Source organism: Aquarana catesbeiana, linkage group LG01, assembly GCF_042186555.1.
Source record: "Aquarana catesbeiana isolate 2022-GZ linkage group LG01, ASM4218655v1, whole genome shotgun sequence".
In the NCBI taxonomy this organism is placed as follows: domain Eukaryota; kingdom Metazoa; phylum Chordata; class Amphibia; order Anura; family Ranidae; genus Aquarana; species Aquarana catesbeiana.
Window position 1 is genome coordinate 356,766,296 of NC_133324.1, and position 24,390 is coordinate 356,790,685.

Consider the following 24,390-nt stretch of genomic DNA (forward strand, 5'->3'; position numbering starts at 1 on the left):
ATGAGAAGAGGTGACTTTCAAGATCAGGAACATATAGTACATCTTTGAAAGGTATCTTTCTGGTGACTGTTTGAGACAGAGGACAGTGTAAATAGCCTTCCCTATTCCTTCTGAGACCATAAACTGGTCATTAGCTGTTGTAATTCTTTCTGTCTTGCCTTGTTCAAGCTGAGTAAAGAAATTGTTATCATTTGTCATATGACTTGTAGCCCCAGAGTCAATGCACCAGGTGAAAACAAGGAACCATTTTTGAAGTGAATTTAAAGCATCTTCTATTTCTTCTTTAACATTTTGACCTTCTGCTGCTTACCTTGTCTCTTCATGACTCCTTCTATTCCTTGATTGCTTCAATTCCTTCAAGGTCCAGGACATATATGCAAACGGCGATTGCACCACACATACGAGGTATCCTTGCGAATGTCACAGTGAAAACAATAATTCTAGGGCCATAATTCATGATTAACTCAAAAATTATTCCCTATTAGCCAGGGCTTTGAAAGCATCACCTATGGACAGTTTTAGGTACAGTAGTTTGTCATCATTTCAAAAGTCGCAATTTTAAATCTTTACCTGTTTGATATCTATTTCTTTGGCACGAACATAATCTTTTTATTCTACCAAAATTTATATTGTGTTTGTGTGCACTAAAATTCCTTTAACCACTTCAGCCCTGGAAAATTTGGCTGCTCAATGACCAGAGCACTTTATACAATTTGGCACTGAGCTGCTTTAACTGGTAATTGCGCAGTCATGCATTGCTGTATCCAAACGAAATTTATGTCATTTTTTTCCCCACAAATAGAGCTTCCTTTTGATGGTATTTGATTGCCTCTGTGATTTTTATTTTTTGCAATATAAATGGAAAAAGACTACAAATTTTCGAAATAAAAACAGAAATTTCCTATCAAAATACTTACCGTAATTTTCCTTTCCTGATGGACTCCATGGCAGCAACGTGTGGGTTTAGTCCCGCCTCTACTACCCTATAGGACACTACTCCCATAAATCTTTGCTCCCTGCCCCCGGCTGTGTTCGGTAACTAGCCTACCTCAGCCATTCGGGAGGGAACTCCTGCTGCCATGGAGTCCATCAGGAAAGGAAAATTACAGTAAGTATTTTGATAGGAATTTTCCGTTTTTCCTGACACACTGTACACAACCGGGTGGGCCAAATGCTGAACAAAAGATTTATTTAACACTGTCGACCGACAGCACTTTTAAACCAAAATTGACAGAAGATAAAGTTGCTGGTTCTACACAGTAATGTGACATGAAAGTATGAATTGAAGACCAGGTGTGGCAACTCCCAGCAATGTTAGTGGCACATTGGAGGAGTTCCAGCACTCAGGGTTTTCTCTCAAGTAAGGCTTATGTTAATGAAACAAAGAAAACCACTCCAGGTGAGTTTTTTTTAATGTTTAGCAAATCTTTCACATGGGCGGTCTGCCCGTCGCACTCGGCTTTGCTCAGCGGAGAGATTGATCAGCTGATCCCCGCGGAGCACGGAGATGACAGGTCCGTCTCCGCTCATTTTGCTGAGATGGACCTGTCAGAGTCCCGCTCTCCTCTACTGGGAAATCGGATGAAAACGGACCGCCTGTCCATTTTCATCTGATCCCATCCGATCCGATCCTCCAGATGGATGGAAAATAGAGTCACCACCCATCTGGATTTCGTGGACAGGATCAGATCGGATATCCGTGGATGTCAGCGAACATGTCACCGCTGACATCTGCCGCTCTATAGAGGTGAATGGAGCGTCCGATCAGGTCCGCCTGAAAAACTGACAGGCGGACCTGATCGGAAAGCCTGTGTGAAAGTGGTACAGAGTTTAATAGACTAGCTAACTATAGGAATAGACAAGTTAATACATATATGGAATAAATAAAGGGAATCCATAACCACCCGGGAATTATTTATTTCAATAGTTTTATTTCACAGAGGCGATATACATACACTATATTACCAAAAGTATTCGTCACGCCTGCCTTTATACATGAACTTTAATGGCATCACAGTCTTATGCCCTGTACACACGGTCGGATTTTCTGACGGAAAATGTGCGATCGGAGCTTGTTGTTGGAAATTCCAACCGTGTGTGGGCTCCATCTGACTTTTCCCATTGGATTTTCCGACACACAAAGTTTGAGAGCAGGCTATAAAATTTTACGACAACAAAATCCGATTGCGTCAATTCCGATTGTGTGTGGCCAATTCCGACGCACAAAGTGCCACACATGCTCAGAATAAATTCCGAGACGGACCTGCTCGGTCTGGTAAAATTAGCGTTTGAATGGATATAGCACTTTCCTCAGGCTGCAATGTTTTAAATTGTTTAACGCAGCGCACTCTCTTCTTCTTTATAATGCTAGAAGAATAAAGTAGTTTTGCTGCTCATATTTACACAGACTTCTCACAAACTTCTTTCTTTATTATTTATCGTGATTTCATCAATATATTTTGATTTGTCACATCTGACAAAAAAATTTTCATTTTTTTTTTGGGGGTTTGTATTTTTTTCAAGCCTGATCTTGTTTATTTTTTTTATATATTTTTTTTTTACTCCAGAATATTTTTGGGTGTGTTTTGTGTGTCCAGTTACCACAACACCATTATTATATTGTATTATTTAATCTCAAGGAGATTGTTTGGTGTTGGTGTCTCTTGTTAATTTCACATTGTATATTTGAAATGTACCTGCCTACTCACAAACAAACTGTCCTTTTTGAAGGAAAACACACATAGGCGAGTATTAAATCAAAACAAAAATTTATTAAGGGCTCATAACCAAACAAAGAGGGAGGCAACGCTGGAGAAACAGCAGAAATTGGCGAAGCCTTTGGCCCCCAGGGCACACATCAACTATTTTACTGAAAAATTGGTGGCCTGAGGAGGCTATATATAAGGGAGTACAATCTGGTCCAGAAGTCCAAGAGATCATGAACAGCAGCAGATGACATGTATTGTCCCCAGGCTGTGGTCATACAAGAGCCTGCATCTTTTGTCAGACCAAACTGAACCCAGGCCATCACTCTATGGTCTTCCTTCCATGCTTCCTTCCATGCTGTGTCTGTGGTGGTGGAGTTGTGGCAGGAGCAGGAGGAGGAGGAGGATGGTCCAACTCACACAGGTGGGTATTGGGTGTGATTTCGCCCCTCACCCCCTTAGTTAAGGTTTTATAAAGAATGTCCTCACACATGAGGCGTTGACCCTCCTGAATGTCCTTCAGTTTTGTGGCAGCCATGCAGGCAAAGGCCTCTTCGCGAGTGGGGAAGGCTCTGAGGGATGCAGAAGCCTCCTGAATCAGCCTGAGCGCCGAATCCTGCACGTTACTCCCCTTCCTGGGTCTTTTGTTTGGAAGGCACAGAGGAGGGACCTGCGATTCTGTCAGGCTCCTATTGGGCCTGGCCTTCTCCTGGCTGCCACTTAGCCCCTCCTCCTCCTGGCTGCCACTAACCCCTGCCTCCTCCTGGCTGCCACATTCCACAGCCTCCTCCTGTGTGCCACATTCCACAGCCTCCTCCTGGTCTTCCTGTGTATGAAAAAGGGACATAGTTTTAGTTTTTTCTTCATCAGTCACAGACAATTTTCACCTCATGACTGTTTCAAATTGAATGTTAACAAATATAACAGACTATCATTCTAAGCCCAGCATTTTTCATTCTCGTCCCAATTATTTTTGCCCACTACTGTCTATTGATATGTAAAACACTTTATTAAATCAGCAATTAGTGATCAATAATAACATCTAGTAAACATCATTTATTTATTGACCAGAAATCTGTAGAAGAATGCTATACCTGGCTCCAGCTGGGCTCCTCCACTTCTTCCTGGCTGGACATCAGATGCCTCAGCTAGGGGGGAAGATAGGGTGGAAGGAAGAGTGGAAGGAAGGGTTGAGAGGGATTCCCTGACTTCAGTCTGGTCTGACAGAAAACAAAGTCTCTCATAGTACCACAGCCTGCGGACATAAATGTCATCTGCTGCAGCTCCGGATCTCTGGGAATCCTGGACCTTCTTGCGCTCCCTAAGATAAGTGCTCCTCAGGCCACCAATTTTGGCTTTTAAATAGGGGATGGTTGCCGTGGGGACCACCGGCTTCACCAACTCCAGCAGTTTCTCCAGCGCTGCCTGCCTCTTTTGTTTATGATTATAATGTGGATGTTTCACCTGCCACAGACAGGGCAGCTCCTTGTATTTGTCTATACACAGGGGGAGGAAATTGCGGTCATTGAAGCCATCCATTTTATCTGCAATACACAAGACAAACCCTAATGTCAGGCTAAAGTCTCCTAATCTTGTCCCAATATAGGCCTCAATCTAGAAGCCGTATAGGCCCAAGTTTAAATCTTACCTTCGTTATCACGATTGCGCCTCTGATACTCCTTCCTCCGCTCACAGATCGTACGTACTACGCACGCGTGTCACGCTTTATATACACTGCGCATGCATGAAACTCCGCCCGCCCCTGACCTTCTTTCTAGTCTATTCCCCGTCCCTTCTCGTTCGGCGCAGTGGGGAAGAGCACAAGGCGGAGACAGAGCAGGTGCATGCTAATTACAGCAACAAGGAGGAGGAAAGCCCGGAACCAGAAACGTCCCGATCCCGGAGGAGACAATTTAAAGCCTCAAATATGTCCTTTAGGGAGATGTTGGAGATGGTCGACATCCTGAAGAGGGCTGACTATGACGGGAAGTATGTACCTTACCCCAACCCCAATGTCAGAAAGGCCAAGATCATGGCGAAAGTTGTGAAGAGTCTGCAGAAGAATTTTGGGGTACAACGATCCAAGGATCAACTGAGGAAGCGGTGGTCGGACCTCAAATGAAGGGAGCACGATCAGTATAGAAGGATCAGGAGAGTGTTGCAAAAAAGTAAGTAGTTGTGCTGTGTTCCTATTCTTTATTTTTATTACGTTCGTGATGCTCCATGTGCTTTTCTTAACTGTTGTACAGTTTAAAATGGCAACTTTCATGTTCATGGGCACATTATTCATTCGTTCGGCCTAGAAAACACCATCTTTTGTCCAGATGCAGTTCCAAACATTTTTTCAGGCATACTTCTGTTAAATACATTTTGTTGTCTAGATGGGTTTGGAACTAGAATGTAATGCAAACTAGATTCTGTGTAAGGAGAGGACACTCAGCAGCTGTTTACACATCTGGACACAGGAGCACTAGTGTGGGACACCAGAACACCCTTTTTATTAGGGACCCACACAGGTGCTCCAGTGTATACTATAGGGGTGTCTCCATCTGTGAAGCTTCTACAAAACAGGTAGGTATTCAAGCTTGACAAAGTGACAAAAATATTTCTTCATCTTGGAACTCTGCCAAAATAGACAATTGTACCCCACTTCCAAGCAATGTTTCATATTCCTATTTCTGCCATCAAATATCTGTGTGCTAAGTATACCTATTTTTTTTAACATAGGGGAGAAAAGACTCGGAGGACACCACTCATCCGAGGAGACAACAGACCCCCCACCTCATGAAGAAGTGGAAATCCCCCAAAGCCAACAGGAGGAGGAAGGAGACGTGGTGGAAATTGTCACCACAACAGGTGAGTGTCTGCGACCACAGGCTCAGGTAAGAGATGGATGCCGGCATATTTATAATACATGGTGGGTTTTTTTCTAAATTTTTAGATGATCGTGATGTTGTGGATGCAGGTCATTTCACCAGTGAAAGTGCCCAGATCTTGATCGGGGAGATCATGGGGTGTAATAGGGACATGGAAAACATCAAGCAAAACACCAGTGATGTTCAAAACAAAATGAAGAACATCATTGATGTTTTAGGTAGAGTTTAAAACACCTCCAAATCACTTACTTTGTTGTGCTTTTTTGACAGACAAAATTTTTCAAATTTTTTGACATATTCCAGAAAAGCCAAATTTTGAAGATGCACACAGTGTGTCAACATGTGCTATCTGCCATCACGGGAGATCAATGTATGTGTTTTGGGGGTGCAACCCCTTCCTCAATAATAAAGTAGCTGAGAGGAAGGGGTTGCACCCCCAAAACACATCCCTTGATCCCCCCTGATGGCAGCTAGCACATGTTGACATTTGGCAATTTGTGTGCATCTTCAAAATTTGGCTTTTCCAGGGGTGACTTCACCCCATCTGCTGAACGCAATATCAAACACAGTTTATAAATACTCATGTCTGATATTGTCTTCAATTTATGTCAAATTTGAACTTTGTAAGTTCCAGATTTGTGTATTTCTTGTTGGTTTTAAACATGCCGGTTTTACCTTAAAAGGACATTTCTACTTTTATTAATGTGACCCAAAAAATTGTTATACAACAAACATGTTGGTTTGTTTTAAAAACCTTTTATAAATGCACATGTGATTGTGCTGGTATTAAAAAGATTGATAATCAAGAATGTGTGGATTCTTCTTTCAGTGCTCCAAAACTTTGTGTGTGGTAAAATTGGTGTTTTCGGTGACAATGGGGTTTATTTCCTAAGGGCAAATCCACTTTTCGCTACAAGTGCAGTTTCAGTGCAGTCTCAAGTGCACTTGTACTGCAAAGTGAATTTGCCTTTAGTAAATAACACCCAACAGTGCTTTCTAATGTTACACAATCACGCCATTTTCAGGACTCCCCAAATTTATGTCAGGGTCAGCTAAAAGAAGCACAAGCAGTAAATGTCAGCAAATATTTTAGTAGTTAAAATTTGTTTTTTATTTAAAAAATGTCTCAGACATTGTCTGGAATATTGATGCCCCCCCCCCCCCGCAAAGTATTCCATGTATCTTAGACAGACCTCGTGGGCACTCAGGGGGGGCAAGCCAGGACGGCCAGCTTCAAGCACCATCAGGGTTGGTTCATTTACATGAATTCCGGATTCAGGCCCAACTGAGCCAGCACAGTTCACAGAATTTCTCCTTAAAAAGTTGTGGAGAACACAGAAAGCCAGGATGATATGAATGAGTTTATACTCCGCCATGTGTATGGGTGTAATAAATAGGCGGAACCGGCTGACCATTATTCCAAACGTGTTCTCCACCACTCTTCTGGCTCTGGCCAGCCGGTAATTAAAAACCCTCTGGTCCGGGGTGAGGCTCCTCATAGGGAATGGCCGCATAAGATGTTCCCCCGACGCAAACGCTTCATCCACAACAAAGATTAATGGGAGTCCTTCCGCATTGTCTTCTGGAGGTGGCAAGTCCAAGCTGCCATTCTGGAGATGCCTGTAGAACTCAGTGTGGGCGATGACTCCACCATCTGACATCCGGACATTCTTCCCCACGTCCACATAGAGGAACTCGTAAGTAGCCGACGCCACCGCCAACATCACAATACTATTGAACCCCTTGTAGTTGTAATAGTATGACCCCGAGTTGGATGGTGGGATGATGTGGACGTATTTCCCATCAATTGCCCCTCCGCAGTTAGGAAAGTCCCACCACTGGGCAAAGTGGGAGGCCACAGTCTGCCATTCCTGTGGGTTGGAAGGAAACTGTGGAGTCAAACAAGAATAAAAAATTATTAATTTTCACATAAACATGGAAAGCAGATTAGACACAAACATTCTTGGCCAACATCAGTATACCATTTATTTTAGGGACTATTTAAAGACAAAGGTATAAGGTCCACCTATCAGATTCCTCCCCCCCTCATGGGCCATTTGATAAATTTTATGGGGGGAGTTGTTTTGGACAGGTAACCCTCTCCACTTCATTGAGAGATGAATGCATAAATAATGTGTATTACTTTGGCCAGCCCCTCCTTACTTACACTGTTGGCAGCCCACTGGACGGGTAAGAAGTGTCATAATACAAAGAGATAAATACACACTGTACACATTTTAGCACATTTTTACATTCTGCTATTACCTATCAAGATAATAATAGGATACAAAGACTTAAAACAGTACCATTTAAAAGTATTCAGGCAGGCCCTTGCACTACATGCTTTGGGGAATTCATCCACAAATCTGACCACAAAAGAGGTGGGTATATAGTGTGTATGGGTTTGGCAAAGTCAGCAGATAGAGGATTGGTATCAGCTGAGTTAGCAGTTGGGGGGAGGGAGGGTTCCAAATGATTTTGTGAACCCCCCAAAAAAGCCTCTGGCACTCTGCCTGAATTTAAAGCACACATCACAATTTTATACATTTTAGGGGGTGTTTGGGGTAAGCCACTACTATGAAGCTGACAAAATACATTGTTAAGTGACTACATGAGGTGAATATAGGTCCAGGAGAGCATGCTGGGAAGGTAAGTGAAGGCAAATATGTATAAAGGACCAAAAAAATTACATAAAAATCCAGCATGCATGAGGACAAAGGGGACATTCTCAGCATATTACAATCATGGTAATTAGGGATTGAGGAAAGAAATACAATATATTATCAAACATTAAATACAATAAAATGTGATGTTAAAGGATAAAAATCTTACCTTAATATACTCCTTCTGCAGGACCTGGATGATGGCAGAACAGGTCTCCGGGATAATGATCCCCAGAGCCTGGGGGGAGATGCCTGTCGAGAGCTTGAGGTCCTGCAGGCTTCTCCCCGTCGCCAAGTACCGCAGGATGGCGACGAGCCTCTGCTCCGGAATGATGGCTTGCCTCATGCAGTTATCGTGCCTGCTGATATAGGGGGTCAGCAAAGCCAACAAACGGTGAAATACGGGGTCTGTCATCCTGAGAAAGTTCCTGAAATCATCAGGATTATTCTCACGGATCTCACAGAGCAAAGGCATGTGACAGAACTGGTCACGCTGGAGCAACCAATACTTGGTCCGTGAACTTCTCCCCATCCTTTTTCATGGACTGGGCTTGTGTCAAGGTAAGGACCCCAACACCAAGCCCCCGCACAGCACGAACTCTACGAGGAGTACGTATACACAACATGGCTAGAAAACGGTCGTCTGCTCAGAACGAAGTAACAGAACGCACTGAAGAACAGCAAGGCCTGTGAAGAGCGACCTGAAAATCAGTAACGAACGAACAAGAACACAATGACAAGTCAAGGGTAACTCGCTGCACGCACTGAAGACCAGATACAAACCCACAAGCACAAACTGAACAGCAGAAATACGATCTGAAAACCACGAGTCTGAAAAAGTGTGAATTGTCTCTCACCAAACTTTTACTAATACGAGATTAGCAAAAGGAGCCCAAAGGGTGCCGCGCTTGGTTCTAAACTGCCTTTTTATAGTCTCGTCGTACGTGGTGTACATGACCGCGTTCTTGGCAATCGGAAATTCCGACAACTTTGTGTGTAGACAAAACAAGTTTGAGCCAACATCCTTTGGAAAAAATCCATGGACTTTGTTGTCGGAATGTCCGATCAATGTCCAATTATGTGTGCGGGGTATTAGTCTGTAGGGTTCAATATTGAGTTGTCCCACCCTTTGCAGCTATAACAGCTTCAAATCTTCTGGGAAGGCCACCCACAAGGTTTAGAAGTGTGTCTATGGAAATATTGATACATTCTTACAGAAGCACATTTGTGAGGTCAGGCACGGATGTTGGACAAGAAGGCCTGGCTCCCAGACATCCCAAAGGTGTTCTATCGAAAAGGTGTTATATCAGGTTGAGGTCAGGACTCTGTGCAGGTCAGTCAAGTTCCTCAACCCCAAACTCACTCATCCCTGTCTTTATGGACCTTGCTTTTTGCACTGGTGCGCAGTCATGTTGGAACAGAAAGGGGCCATCCCCAAACTGTTCTGACAAAGTTGGGAGTATAAAATTGTCCAAAATATCTTGGTATGCTGATGTCTTAAGTGTTCCCTTCAGTGGAACTAAGGGGCCAAGCCAAACCCCTGAAAAACAACCCCACACCATAATCCCCCCTCCACCAAATAATTTGAAAGGGTGGCCCAATACTTTTGGCAATATAGTGTGGATGAGCGAGTTTGGGGTGGAGGAACTTGACTGGCATGCACAGTGTCCTGACCTCAACCTGATAGAACACCTTTGGGATGAATTAGAGCGGAGACTGGGAGCCAGGCCTTATCGTCCAAAATCAGTGCCTGACCTCACAAATGCGCTGGAAGAATAGTCAAACATTCCCATGGACACACTCCTAAACCTTGTGGACAGCCTTCCCAGAAGAGTTGAAGCTGTTATAGCTGAAAAGGGTGGACCAACTCAATATTGAACCCTACAGACTAAGACTGGGATGCCATAAAGTTCATGTGCGTGTAAAGGCAGGCGTCCCAATACTTTTTACAATATAGTGTACATAGCAGTGCACAATCAGAGAGCAGGCTCAACAGGAGGCAGCCCTATCCTTCATTAAAGTATAACAATACACCAGAACCCCAGACATCACATTTACAAGGCACTTGAAGGGGAAAAAAAAAAAGCAAAGGTGCGCATGGGCAAGGTAATACACAAAATAGTAAAAAAAGGGTTCCCCAGCACATTTTCAAGGTAACTAGCAAAAAAAAAAAAAAAAAAAGAAGAGAAATATATGTTTAACTGCTTGGGTTAAAAAATGAGATTGTAGTTGGTTACATTTGAAAATGCACGTGGAAGCCACAGCGCTGTATCAAGGCACTTCTGATGTGTATGGTCTCTAAAGCCTTTTATAGATGGTTCGAATCCCTGCTGAACCAGCCGAGATTTAAATCTTGTATAAGTAGGATGACTGTACCAAGCTTGGGTACAGCCAGCCTATCGGATTTATGTGATTATGCAACGGCTTCCCTCGCCCCCCACCGGGAGAACACAATGGCTCCACGGGAGGGGAGGGAATCAGAGCAAGGGGAGGGAATCAGAGCAAGGGGAGGGAATCAAGCGATTTTCTTTCCTGCATCAACAGAAATAATAATAATATAAAATAATAATAATAATAATAATATAAAAATAATAATAATAATAAATAACATCATTCATAAATTCTGCATTCAGACATGCCAAGAAATTTCTATGATAAATCTATATGTTCATACTGTGGGCTAATTGTGGCAATTAACTTAATCATCTAATTGTCCTCCCACAGTGATATACACAAGACCAGGTCAGATTTAGCTATAGATTTAGTAGACCCATGCTTGATAGCAGAGGAGGCAAAGATGTGGCTTTTTCTTGTAGTTAGTTATCATGGCAAACATCTTTGTTATCATCGAACGAAAATAAAAATACAATAATCTTAAGAAAAACATATTTAGAAGTTACTACAGTATTATAAGCCATGTTAGAGATCAGAAAATGTTCTGTACTGCAAGGAAAGCATGCTAACCCCTTAGCTCAGTGGTTCTCAATCTGGGGGTCGGGACCCCCTCGGGGGTCAAATGACAATTTGCCAGGGGTCACCAAATCCTGGGCTGTTCCTGAAGCCCGTGCTGCTCTCTCAGCCTTTTCGCGGCCGTCCAGCAGGGCTGCCCCTGGAGCCCGTGGTCGCCCACTCAATCTCTTCGCAGCCGCCCATTCAGTTCACAGCATGGCTAGGGGGCAGAGACTAGAGGTCAGCTGACTGGTGAGGAATGAAGTGGATGGGGCTTGAGGGGACCCTATCTCCTGATTTCGGCATAGGTGTCACTGCTGCGAGACACCACAAAGTCGGAGGCACAGTGAAACCGGAGACACAGTAAGTAACACTACCTGTGATTATAGTTGCCATTAAAAGTCCCCACTACAGTTCTCAGATCAGCAGATGACCTCGATCAAGAGCACCTAAGTTGGCTGATCAGAACCCCCCGCCAGCACTGCCACTCATCCCAACCCCCCCCCCCCCCCCCACCAAGGAGTAAGAGAAGGAATAAAAATAGAGAATACATGGAAGGGAGAGGAAAAGAGGGGGAGGAACAAAGAAAAAGGGAGAGAAAGGAATAAGAGAAAGAACAAGAAAGACAACTAGAGAGAGGGATGGGGGGGGGGCAAGAAATTAGGATAGAGAGAGATAAAAGGGAATGAAAGGAGAACAAAAAGAAAGAGTGGTACATCCTAAAATGTACCATAAGGGGTTTTAATACTGTACAAGTGGAAGGGACTCAGGGAGCGCTAAATGTCTGTGGATTAGGGGCGCAAATTACTTGTCTTGCCTTGGGAGCTGACAACCCACGCTACGAAAATAATTTTACTGTTAGGGGTCCCCACAACTTGGGAAATTTTATCAAGGGGTCACGGCACTAGAGAGGTTGAGAACCACTGCCTTAGCTGCTATTCTTCACAAGTAAGCATTGTGTCTTTATTTCTGCAGTGAACTTAAATTCTCAGGAACCGAATGTTCTAGAATTGTATAACAGCACAGATTCACTGCTTATTATTTTTAGATTTAAGATAACACATATTTACTTTTAACAGGTACAAATACAATCTTTATTCTCATTTTAGCAGAACTTCAGTCGAAAAAAAAAGATTACAATAAATAGTCTATTAAAGATAAAATAATAAAACTAGCAATATTCACAGAAATTTTTCCTGCAGTAACTTTTTTCTGTCACCAGATGTCCTCATTCTGATGGCCAGCATCATTCAACCCACAACTTCTAAGCCCAGATCCTGGACCTTCCCTGGTCTGTTGCTGGACAGCAAAAGGAGCAAGAGAATAGTGGTGAGCTCATCTAGCTGTCACTCTCCTATCTCCTTTTATCTGCATGCTTTTTGTCAGCACGTGAATTGATTGGCCCCTCTTCCTCTCTCGCGCTAACCTTGCCTTACAGTGACCGCAAGAGGCTGGTACCAAGTCAAATTCAGGTACTTACAGTCTTCAGGTTTAAAAAAAATAAAGTTCATGATGTATGGATGTGTCTTTTTGTTTGGAGTTGAGCTTTAACAAGCCTTAGCCTGGTAATATTTATTCCAAGAGACAACACCGTCTTCTGCTAAAAGTTGAGTCTAGTTGAGATTTATGCCCCGTACACACGGTCGGACTTTGTTCGGACATTCCGACAACAAAATCCTAGGATTTTTTCCGACGGATGTTGGCTCAAACTTGTTTTGCTTACACACGGTCGCACAAAGTTGTCGGAATTTCCGATCGACAACCACGCGGTCACGTACACCACGTACGACGAGACTAGAAAAGGCCGGTTCAGAACCAAGCGCGGCACCCTTTGGGCTCCTTTTGCTAATCTCGTGTTAGTAAAAGTTTGGTGAGAGACGATTCGCGCTTTTTCAGACTCGTGGCTTTCAGATCGTTTTCTGCTGTTCAGTTTGTGCTTGTGGGTTTGTATCTGCTCTTCAGAGCGTGCAGTCAGTTCGTATCAGAGTTTTCTGTGTGATCTTGCCTGCTCGTTGCTGTTTTTCAGGTCGCTCTTCACAGGCCTTACTGTTCTTCAGTGCGTTCTGTTACTTCGTTCTGAGCAGCCGACCGTTTTCTAGCCATGTTTCGTATGCGTACTCCTCGTACAGTTCGTGCTGTGCGGGGGCTTGGTGTTGGGGTCCTGACCTTGACACAAGTCCAGTCCATGAACAGGGTGGGGAGGAGTTCATGGACCAAGAATTGGTTGCTTCATCGTCACCAGTTCTCTCATATGCCTTTGCTCCGTGAGATCCGTGAGAATAATCCTGATGATTTCAGGAACTTTCTCAGGATGACGGACCCCGTCTTTCACCGTTTGTTGGCTTCGCTGACCCCTTATATCAGCAGTCAGGATACCTGCATGAGGCAAGCCATCACTCCGGAGTAGAGGTTGGTCGCTACCTTGCGGTATTTGGCCACAGGGAGAAGCCTGCAGGACCTCAAGTTCTCGACAGGCATCTCCCCCCAGGCTCTTCTTTGTGGACATTTACTGCTTGTGTTTGTTTGAGCTGACCCTGACAGAAATGTGTGGAGTGCAGAAAATGTCGTGATTGTGTAACCTTATACAAAGCACTGTTGGCTGTTATTTACTGAATGCAAAGACACTTTTCACTACAAGTGCACTTGCAACTGCATTGAAACTGCACTTGTAGTGCAAAGTGGATTTGCCCTTAGGAAATAACCCCCATTTTCTCATAAAACAACAATTACATCACCCCAAAAGTGTTGTAGTGTTGAGACAATAATCCACACATTCTTGATGAGCAATCTTTTTAATACCTGCACAATCACATGTGCATTTACCAAAGGTTTTTCTGACAAACCAACATGTTTGTTGTATACCAATTTTTGTGGTGTCATTATCCAAAATCAAAATGTGCATTTTATAGAAAACAGGCCTGTGTAAAACCCACAAGAAAGACACAAATCTTGATCTTACAAAGTTCACATTTGGTAGAACTGGAAGGCAATATCAGACATGAGTATTTAGGAACTGTGTTTGATATTGCGTTCAGATGGGGGGAAATCACCCCAGGAAAAGCCAAATTTGGAAGATGCACACAAATTTCACAATGTCAACATGTGCTAGCTGCCATCACGGGGGATCAAGGGACGTGTTTTGGGGGAGAAAGCCCTTCCTCACCGCTACTTTATTATTGAGGAAGGGGTTGCACCCCCAAAACGCGTCCATTGATCTCCCGTGATGGCAGATAGCACATGTTGGCACATTGTGTGCATCTTCCAAATTTGGCTTTGGGAAAAATCACAAAAACATTTCGCACATTGTAGTACACAAAAGAAGAAAGTGATTTGGAGGGGCTTTAAACTCGCCCCAAAACATCAATGATGTTTTTATATTTTGGAATAACATCATTGATGTTTTGCTTGATGTTTTCCAATTGTAAATTACATCCCATGATCTCCCCGATCAGGATCTAGGCACTTTCGGATGTGAAAGGATCTGGATCCACAACCTCACGATCACCTAAAAAGAGAGGAACCCCAAAATAAATTAGGTTTCAAAAAAATGCCGCCATCCATCTCTTATCTGAGCCTGTGGTCGCAGACACTCACCTGTTGTGGTAACTACTTCCACCACTTCTTCATCCTCCTGCTCATCTTGGGTTGGTGTTAGTTCCCCTTCTTCCAGAGGGGGGGGGGGGGGCTCTGGTCTCCTCGGATGAGGGGTGTCCTCCGAGTCTTTTCTCCCCTATGTAAAACAAAAATGGTATAATTAGCACACAGATATTTAATGTCAGAACTATAAAGATGAAACATTGCTTGGAAGTGGGGTACAATTATCTATTTTAGCAGAGTTCCAACATGTAGCTTTTTTAGTGTCCTTTGTCAAGCTGCAATACTTTACCTGTTTGGTAAAAGCTTCACAGATGTAGCCCCCCCTATAGTATACACTGGAGCACCTGTGTGGCCCCCTAATAAAAATGGTGTTCTTGTGTCCCACACTAGTGCTCCAGTGTCCAGATGTGAAAACAGCTGCTCAGTGTCCTCTCCTTACACAGAATCTAGTTTGCATTTCATTCTAGTAACAAAGCCATCTACACAACCCAATTCTTTGAAGACAAGTATAGGGCGTCAAAATGGTGGCCAAATGCATATGGCCTAAACAATGGTATTTTATCGTCCGAAATAACAATGTGTGATCCGAACGAATAATGTGCCCATGAACATGAAAGTTGCCATTTTAAACTGTACAACAGTTCCTAAAAGCACATGGAGCAGCACGAACGTAATAAACATAAAGAATAGGAACACAGCACAACTACTTACTTTTTTGCAGCACTCTCCGGATCTTTCTGTACTGCTCATGTTCTCGTAATTTCAGGTCCGACCACCGCTTCCTGAGCTGATCTTTCGATCGTCGTACCCCGAATTTCCAGTGCAGACTCCTGACCACTTTCGCCATGATCTTGGCCTTTCGGACATTGGGGTTGGGGTAAGGCCCATACTTTCCATCATAGTCGGCCTTCTTCAGGATGTCCGCCATCTCCAACATCTCCCCAAAGGACATATTTGAGTCCTTTAATCTCCTTCTGGATCGGGACGTTTCAGGCTCTGGCCTTTCCTCCTCCTCCTCCTCCTCGTTGCTACAATTAGTATGATCCTGCTGTCTATCCGCCATGTGCTCTTCCCCCACTGCGCCGAATGAAAAGGGGCGGGGAATAGACTAGAAAGAACGCCAGGGGCGGCGGAGTTATACGCATGCGCAGTGTGTATAAATCGTAACGCGCGCGTCTTACGTACGATCTGTGAGCGGAGGAAGGAGCATCGGAGACGCCGATCGTGCTAACGAAGGTAGGATCTAAACTTGGGCCTATACTGCTTCGAAATGGAAGCCTATATTGTAACAAGATTAGGGGAGTTTGGCCTGACATTAGGGTTTGTCTTGTGTTGTGTCTTACAGAGAAAATGGATGGGTTCAACGACCACAATTTCCTGCCCCTGTTCATAGACAAGTACAGGGAGCTGCCCTGTCTGTGGCAAGTGAGACACCCCCACTATAATCACAAACAGAAGAGGCAGACAGCGCTGGAGAAACTGCTGGAGTTGGTGAAGCCGGTGGTCCCCACAGCAACCATCCCTTATTTGAAAGCTAAAATTGGTGGCCTGAGGAGCACTTATCTTAGGGAGCGCAAGAAGGTCACAGATTCCCAGAGGTCCGGAGCTGCAGCAGATGACGTTTATGTCCCCAGGCTGTGGTACTATGAGAGACTGCGATTTCTGTCAGACCACACTGAAGTCAGGGAATCCCTCTCTACTCTTCCTTCCACGCTTCCTTCCATACCAGCTGAGGCTTCCGATGTCCAACCTGGGCCTTCCAGCCAGGAAGAAGTGGAGGAGCCCAGCTGGAGTCAGGTATAGCATTCTTCTACAGATTTCTGGGCAATAAATAAATGATGTTTACTAGATATTATTATTGATCATTAATTGCTGATTAAAAAAAGTGCTTTACATATCAATAGACAGTAGTGGGCACCCAAAATTGGGAAAAGAATGAAAACTGCTGGGCTCAGAAGGATAGTCTGTTATATTTGTTAACATTCAATTTGCAGCAGTCAGGAGGTGAAAATTGTGTGTGATTGATGAATAAAAAACTAAAACTATGTCCCTTTTTCATACACAGGAAGACCTCAGCCAGGAGGAGGTTGTGGAATGTGGCAGTCAGGAGGAGGTGGGGATTAGTGGCAGCCAGGAGGAGGCGGGGCTAAGTGTCAGCCAAGAGAAGCCAGGGACAAGTCGCAGCCTGACTGAGTCTCAGGTCCCTCCGAGCCTTCCCCAGTCCTGAAGAGGCCTTTGCCTGCATGGCTGCCACAAAATTGCAGGGCATGCAGGAGGGTCAACGCGAGATCTCTGAGGACCTGATTTATAAAGTCCTTGGTAAGGGGGAGAGTGGGGAACTGACACACAAGACGGATGTCATTGAGAGGGACGATCCTCCTCCTCCTCCTCCTCCTGCTGCCACAACTCCACCACCACAGCCAAAGGCTGGAAGGAAGCGTGGAAAGAAGACCTGAGAGTGATTGCCCTGGGTTCAGTCTGGTCTGACAGAAGCTGCAGTCTCTTGTATGACCACAGCCTGGGGACACAGATGTCATCTGCTGCTTTCCGGATCTCTGGGACTTCTGGACCAGACTGCCCTTCCTTATGATATGGACTCCTCAGGCCACCAATTTTGCTTTTAAATAGTTGATGTCTGCCCCGGGGGTCCAAGGCTTCGCCCACTTCTGCAGTTTCTCCAGCGTTGCCTCCCTCTTTGTTTAGTTGTGAGCCCTTAATAAAATATTTTTGGGTTAATTCTACTCTCCTGTGTGTGTTTTCATCCAAAAAGGACAGTTTGTTGGTGACGATTCAGGTACATTTCTAAAGTACAATGTGAAATTAACAAGGGACAACAACACCAAACAATCTCCTACAGATTAAATAGAACAACATATTAGTGGTGTTGTGGGAACTTGTCACAAAAAACACACAAACATTTTCGGGAATACAAATCAAAATCAGGAAAAAAAAAAAAAAAGAAAAAAGAGAAACACAAAAAAAGAATCTACATTAAAGTCCAAAAAAAAAAAAAATTTTGTTGTCAGATGTGAGAAATCAAAATATATTGAGGGAATCCCGATAAATAGTAACGAAATAAGTTTGTGAGAAGTGTGTGTGAATATGAGCAGCAAAACTACTTAATTCTTGTCACATTATAAAGAAGAAGAGAGTGCGCTGTATTAAACCATTTTGAACATTGCAGCGTGACGAAAGTGCTGTATCCATTCCGAACGCTACGTTTACCAGAACGAGCTGTCCCGTGTCGGAATTTCTTCTGAGCATGCGTGGCACTTTGTGCGTCGGAACAGGCCACACACGGTCGGAATTGACGCGATCGGATTTTGTTGTCGAAAAATTTTATCTCCTGCTGTCCAACTTTGTGTGTCGGAAAATCCGATGGAAAATGTCCGATGGCGCCCACACACGGTCGGAATTTCCGACAACACGCTCCGATTGGACACTGTCCATCGGAAAATCCGACCGTGTGTACGGGGCAGTAGAGTGAACATTGCTCACCCTTGCTGATGGAGTAAGCTGAATTTTAGTAATTCAGGCTCATTGGGTCAGTACTGTTGGGAGGTTTAAATAAGTATCATTGTTGTATAACAATGAAGGTGAAACAGGGTAGGGGGTACACTAATCTTCTAGACAAATGCTTAAATTTATCTGAGTCTACCACCTGTGAATCTTGCCTTGTTCAGGCTGAAGCACCGCCAGATGAAAGATAGCACCAGCAGGGACTAGCTGAAAAGCATTAGCTATTCTTAGTTGTATACATTATTAATCTTGTACATTAAATCACAGTTGAGATGTCCATGTCCAAATCTATTAATATCCCTGTGTTTTATAACAAAAGGATTTTGCAATAATTCACCACAGTCAACCAAGATTTGAAATGAAAAGCAGTAAAGCCAGGATGAAATAGATTGTCAGAAAATGTATTTGTTGAACAAAATCAGTCTACTTTAGATTTATAATACTTCCTGGCATACCAATAAATAAGAAGAGAACAGGACATACATTTTTCAAACATACAGAAAGTTGTTTGCAGAAGAAATCTTATTTTTTTCCCCTAGAGCCCAGTTATCATTCAGACACACACATTCTGAATGATTGAGACTGGGTTCACACCTCCGACGGATGCAGCTCCAGGGCCGGCGCTACCACTAGGTGGACTAGGCAGCCGCCTAGGACGCACTGCCGCCTAGGGCGCAGCCATGGCCTCTCACCTCCTCGTCCCCGCTGGATGAAACCTCTGGAGCGCCGTCCCTGTGTGGCGGGTCTGCAGGAGTGTGTACTGGAGGTGGAGAGGGAATGTCTGCTGCCTCCTCTGGCTCCCCTAACTGCAGAGCTGTTCGGCGGCTCAGGGCTCTGATTGACGTCGAGGAGCTGACCCACCTCCTTTATAGTCACTGGTTGGGACTCGTGGGGGGGTGTGGCCAGCCAAGGGGTGATCGGAGCGGCCGACCTCAGGGATGATCACACGGTCCTTCTGGGCAGAGCAACATGGAGGTAAAAAAAGGCTCTAAAAATGTTGTTTTGTTTTTTTATGCAGCCAAGGGACTGAGAGAAATTGGGTTGAAAACTGCTCTGCCCAATATCTCACAGTCAGGAGAGTGCTACAGGAAAAAACAGATACCATCTTGAGCTTTGTCAGATAACAGCACTTTTTTTACTTCTATGTAAAAGTTTAAAGATGGAAGTAATAAAGTTCACAAAGATCAAGATGGTATGTGGTTTTTCCTGTAACACTGTCCTGACTGTGAGATATTGGGCAGAGCAGTTTTCAACCCAATTTCTCCCAGTCCTCTGCCTGCTGTCACCCAGTCCTCTGCCCTGCTGTCACCCAGTCCTCTGCCCTGCAGTCACCCAGTCCTCTGCCCTGCAGTCACCCAGTCCTCTACCTGCTGTCACCCAGTCCTCTGCCTGCTGCCGCCCAGTCCTCTGCCCTGTTGTTACCCAGCCCTTTGCTGTTACCCAGCCCTCTGCCTGCTGTCACCCAGTCCTCTGCCCTGCTCTCACCCAGTCCTCTGCCTGCTGTCACCCAGTCCTCTGCCCTGCTGTCACCTAGTCCTCTACCTGCTGTCACCCAGTCCTCTGCCCTGTTGTCACCCAGTCCTCTGCCTGCTGTCACCCAGTCCTCTGCCCTGTTGTTACCCAGCCCTTTGCTGTTACCCAGCCCTCTGCCTGCTGTCACCCGGTCCTCTGCACTGCTGTCACCCAGTCCTCTGTCTGCTGTCACCCAGTCCTCTGCCCTGCTGTCACCCAGTCCTCTGTCTGCTGTCACCCAGTCCTCTGCCTGCTGTCACCCAGTCCTCTGCCTGCTGCCGCCCAGTCCTCTGCCCTATTGTTACCCAGCCCTTTGCTGTCACCCAACCCTCTGCTGTTGCCCAGTCCTCTGCTGTCACTCAGTCCTCTGCCTGCTGTCACCCAGTCTTCTGCCCTGCTGTCACCCAGTCCTCTGCTGATGCCCAGTCCTCTGCTGTCACCCAGTCCCCTGCTATCACCCAGTCCTCTGCTGTCACCCAGTCCCCTGTTGTCACCCAGACCTCTGCTGTCGTCCAGCCCTCTGCTGTTGCTCAGTCCTCTGCCCTGCTGTTGCCCAGTCCTCTGCCCTGCTGTCACCCAGTCCTCTGTCTGCTGTCACCCAGTCCTCTGCCCTGCTGTCACCCAGTCCTCTGCCTGCTGCCGTCCAGTCCTCTGCCCTATTGTTACCCAGCCCTTTGCTGTCACCCAACCCTCTGCTGTTGCCCAGTCCTCTGCTGTCACTCAGTCCTCTGCCTGCTGTCACCCAGTCTTCTGCCCTGCTGTCACCCAGTCCTCTGCTGATGCCCAGTCCTCTGCTGTCACCCAGTCCCCTGCTATCACCCAGTCCTCTGCTGTCACCCAGTCCCCTGCTATCAGCCAGTCCTCTGCTGTCACCCAGTCCCCTGCTGTCACCCAGACCTCTGCTGTCGCCCAGCCCTCTGCTGTTGCCCAGTCCTCTGCTCTGCTGTTGCCCAGTCCTCTGCCCTGCTGTCACCCAGTCTTCTGCTGCCTGTCGCCCAGTCCTCTAAAAAAAAAATGAAATGTTGGCAACTATGCTCGCTGTGTCCGATAGTTCAATGAGGGGGCAACAAACATCACAGGGGGGTATAGACAGGGCTGGTGCTAGACTTTTTTGTACCCTTTCTATACCGTAAAGAGATTTTAGAGGTATAAAAGTCTTATTTGTTTGCTTGCCTAGGGCGCAAAATAGTCTAGCACCGGCCCTGTTCGGCTCGCAGCAGGGGTCCGGTGCATCCCTGTTCTCCATTTCAGGGAGGAATAAGGGCCGAATTTTTGCCTGAATTCAGCCCTGAAATTAAGCCATAGACTCACAGACGCTCTGCAGCCGCAACAGAGATATATGAACCAGCTCCATTGAGAGCCGGTCACAATCTCCTGTCATGTGAATTGGATGTGGTGAAACCCACATCCAATTCGCATAGGTGTGAACCCAGTCTAAAGTTCGACCCTGGGAAAAGTAAAGTCAGTACAGCCAGCCCTCCTGTACTGAGCCCAGGCCCCATCAGTTCAAAAGGGGGACCCTGGTACCTGCTGAGCAGAAAGGTTGGCTGTACTGTCTTATTGCAGACACTGCCTCCCAGACAGCTTCTCCTCCCCTCTTTCCTTCCAGCTGTACTGCAGGGCGATTGGCCCTAGCACATGTGCCCCCTCCATCTGCTGTCCGGGCCCCCCATGTTCTCCTTTCCCCCACAGCACTGCCAGCTTCCCTCCACCCCTCTCCAACTGGCAGCTGCTACGGGCACACAGGGGTATGTTTCAGTATGGAGAGCCGGGGAAAGGGGCCGGTAAATATATGATTTACTGGCCTTTTCCTTTCTTGAATAAACAGTGAGTGATCAGTACCAATAACTCCTGTGTCCATTCATTACTGAAGCATAGTAAACAGTGTTTACTATGCTTCAGTTTGTGAATGAGCAGGAAGCCCCAGAGCTTAGCCTCAGTCACTTTTGGCTGGGGGGGGGGGGGGTGCCTTCAGGTAGGCTATATGGGCCCCCGTGATTTTTAACAGCAGCCATGGCCCCACGGTAAGAGAGGACTTTTACTTTTCCCATTGTTCAGCTTTAAATATTATTCTTGAAGGTACACACCAATCAAAAATAAGATGCTGTATATGTATAGCCATTTTTATTTGTGTTGGACATAGAGTGGAAGGATTAGAACCTTTGTCAAGTTTCTACTAATGAATGTGTCTCCACTGGGGAGGCTAGGCTTACCTTGTCAGTCCATGCAGAGAAAGAGCCCCAGTAGTTTAAAATACATTGTGCTGTTAAAAGCAGCCTATGCGCAGTGTACCCTTTCATCCCCTGTCCCAGCATGCTGAGTTTAGCTACTACTGGGGTAGTGGACAAAAGAGTATGCACTATGTAATAGGGACAAGAGCAAAATGTCTGCCATGTCTGAAAAAGAGCCAGAGCACAGAAATGTAATCATTGGGTGCTATTTAGGCCAGGTTTCATTGGATTACATAAAAAGTCCACAGATACTATAATTGCATTAACCACTTGCCTACTGGGCACTTTTACCCCCTTCCTGACCCGGACAATTTTCGGCTTTCAGCGCTGTTGCAATTTGAATGACAATTGAGCATTCATGCAACACTGTACCCAAACAAAATTTTTATCATTTTTTTCACACAGATAGAGCTTTATATTGGTGGTATGTAATCACCACTGAGTTTTTTTTTATTTCTTGCTAAATAAACAAATAAAGACCAAATAAAAAAAATAAAAAAATAAGTTTTCATAGTTTGTTATAACATTTTGGAAACAGGTAATTTTTCTCCTTCACTGATGTGCGCTGATGAGGCTGCACTGATGAGCACTGATAGGCTGCATTGATGAGCACTGATAGGTTGCACTAATGGGCACTGATGAGGTGGCACTATTAGGTGACACTGATGAGGAGGCACTGATTGGCAACGCTGATGGGTACTTATTGGCAGCACTGGTGGGAACTGATTGGCAGCACTGGTGGGCACTGACTGGCAGCCTTGGTGGTCACACATAGGCATCACTGGTGGGCACTGTTTTGACTGCACTGATAATCAGGACACTGATAATCAGTGCTCTGAATATCAGTGTAGATGCCAATTTTAGGCTTGGTTTCACACCTAAGATGGATTCATCTCACAGCAGGGGTCTGGTGCGTGCTGGTTTGCTGTTTCAGGTCCGATTTCAGCCGAATTTGCACATGAAATGGACCAAAAGACGAACAGCGTTTTTCTGCAAAATGCACCGGACCTGCTGTGGAGATATGTGAACCGGATCCATAGAGAGCTGGTCAAAATCTCCTGCTATTGTGAATTGGATGCGGAGATAGCAGGAAACCCAGCCTAAGAGAAGGGGCAGAAGATACCGAGGGACAGGAGGAACATGAGTGCTGGCAGGTGTTAAAAGGGGTGCTTGCAGCAGGTGATGCGGTCCCATGCAGGCAGGCAGAACATCAGGAACAGTAACTGTACACGGAGATTCAGCCGAAGGTAAAGGGGCACTCAGCATTGGCTACATGTTGTCTGAGCTCCTCGCAGACTGTGAACTCACTGTGGTGAGCAGAGCTGATACAGATGACAGCCAGGTAGGCACTGGAGCCAGATGTGGAAACAGAGCCAGGAACAGAAGCGTGGTAGGGATAGCCGAGGTCAACGGCAGGCGGGAGGCGAGGTGCAGAATCATAAGGCAAAGATGTGGTCAGGAATAGAGCCGGGGTCAGGAACTGGCAACAAGGCAGAAACAGGATCCAAGTTCAGGTCAGAGGCAAGCCAGGTCAGCAGGAAGAGTATCGGCAGCATTATTATCATACTAAGGACACAGGGAATGGCTTAAAGACCAGTCAGCACTACAAGCCAAGTGTCTGATAGGCATTCTCTGACAGCGCTACCACTGACATAATAGTTTTTGTGACAGCAGCAAAAGGGTTAAAGATCATGTAGAGGCAGAAAAAGTACTGAGAGGGAAATCTCTGAACTGATAGTAAATGTTGCAACAAAAGCTGGTTTTATTTTATCTTTTAAAGTATTATTTATTTTTATCTTATACTTTTAAGTTTGATTTAAATAATGACCATTGTTATTGGGCAAGCAAGGAGGCACTACCTAACTGAAGGTTACAGTTGGACCAACTCAGTCTACTCCACTGATTCTACCAATGTAGAGGTTACAAATAAAGGAGAGGCCTTCCTACTGAATAAAAGATGACCCTTGATGTCCCCAAAGAATAACTCCAGATATGTGTACTGTTAGTAGTACTGTAATAACTAGAAAACTGTCACAAACTGTCACTGTCTTTCTAGATGTACCATTGTGTTGAAAAATACGGCTAAAACCACATTCACAAAAATACAAAACTGATTATTGAAAAGTTGATGTACAAAATGAGAGACCCTTCCTTGGACAAAACATTCTAAATTCAAACAAGGGACTGTTTGATAAGGTCATGACTGCCCTAGTCATCAAATAATTGGTATACTAAATGCTGGCCAGAGGAACATTTCTATTATGTGCTGGGGCACAACTGGAATATTTGCCAAGAAAGAAAAAAAGAAAAAAAAAATACTTTGATTGCTTACATTTTT